Genomic DNA, 1,843 nt, shown 5'->3' with positions numbered 1-1,843 from the left:
GAGGTTGTGGAGAGATTGGGACTCTCATACACTGCTGGTGGAACTGTGAAATAGTACAACCATTATGGAAAGCAGTATGACGATTCCTTCAAAAGTTGGAATTAGAAATACCATTTGACCCAGCCATCCCTTTACTAGGTAAATACCCTAAAGAAGTGAGAGCCATGACAAGAACAGATATACGCACACCCATATTCATTGCAGCACTATTTACAACAGCCAAAAGATGGAAACAACCTAGGTGTCCATCAACTGAAAAATGGATATCTAAACTATGGTACATACACACAATGGAATACTATGCAAGCCTAAAGAATAATGTAGAGTCTGCAAAACACCGCATAATGTGGATATACTTAGAGGACATTATGCTGAGTGAAATAAGTCAATCACAAAAGGACAAATATTGTATTAGTCCTTTATTGTAAAAGTTAAGGAAAGGTTTATCTATAGAAGGAAATTTTCTTTATTGGTTACCAGGGTTCGGAGGGGAGGGGAGGGAATGCTGTTAGACAGAGGTAAGTATTGATTTGGGTGAAGTGAAGGGCAATGTACCAAATGCGTGTGACCAATATGGCAGCATTGAGGATGAGAAAGACAGAGAGAGGTACATGGGAGGTACAGACAACAAATATGAACCCTTTTGCACATATAGTACCACATTGTCAGTGAAGGCAAACATGGGTATACAGGTGGATAGATGGGTGGACAGGCTGAACGATTAGGTATATCTATGAAATGGGGAGTGTAACCAAGAACATATATAGGGTTGGCAGACAATGGTCCTATAAGTATATGTGAATGAGCAGAATTCCCAGATGTATAGTAGAGCTGACAAGGGGGAAGGTTGTGGTCACTGCTTGGTCACAGGCAGCTACCCAGAAGGACTGAGTAGTTGAACCTGTGGGTTTGGGACCATAGATGCAGGAGACATCAAGCTCAATTAGCATAACATACTATACAAAACACTGTTCCACCTCCTACTTTGGAAGTAGAGACTGGGATCTTAAAAGGTAGCAAGCTGCCATCTAGATGCAACAATGGGTCTCTCCTCATCCAGAGCAAAGAAAAATGAAGAAAACCAAAATTCGTGAAAACAATTAGCCCTAGTGACTGGTACACCATCCCATCTGCAGCCTATACAACTATGAGACCAGAAGAACTAGATGGTGCTTGGCTACCACTGTCATCCACTTGGGAGGGGATCTATGTAGGAGATTCTGGATAGACAGGGAAAACAATGTGGAACAAAACTCAAAATTATTTGGAGGAAAAAAATGGGGGGACCAGGTTTGCTGGTCCAATAGAGCCTGGTGGAACCACTGAGACTATGGCCCCTAGATGCCCTTCGGGTCTGGAATTGAACCCACACCTCTGGTTTCCAGCCAAACAAAAGACAGGCATATGAGTTGAACATTTACCTCAGGTAGATACACTCCTTGGAGAGAACAATCATGGGAGAAAGAGGGGCAGCTTATGCACAGGAGACAGCTCAGGGAACAGGAGTCCATGGAGGGATGGACACTGGGAAGAGGTAATTGTGGGGAGAAGGTGGGAGGGGAGCTGTTGCATTGTGGTAAACTGTGGACAATGTCTTGAGACAAAGTGTATGTGAACTGCTGTATGGAAAGTGAATTTGCTCTGTAAATCTTCCCCCAAATCACAATTTAAAAAAAAAAAAAAAGAAGAAAAGAAAAGGAGTTTCCCTAGGAGTGTGGCCTGCTTCTAATATATATATGGACATCTTGGGAAAATGAGAAAATATTCTGTGCTGTCTACAACTGTCTGTGAGCAAACAATCCACCGTTCAGTTTGGTGATTTTAGATTCATCATCCACCAGAA

The sequence above is a fragment of the Orycteropus afer genome, unplaced genomic scaffold, assembly GCF_000298275.1.
Source record: "Orycteropus afer afer isolate SDZICR_OR568_19922 unplaced genomic scaffold, OryAfe1.0 scaffold00269, whole genome shotgun sequence".
Lineage (NCBI taxonomy): Eukaryota > Metazoa > Chordata > Mammalia > Tubulidentata > Orycteropodidae > Orycteropus > Orycteropus afer.
This window is presented reverse-complemented; position numbering follows the sequence as displayed.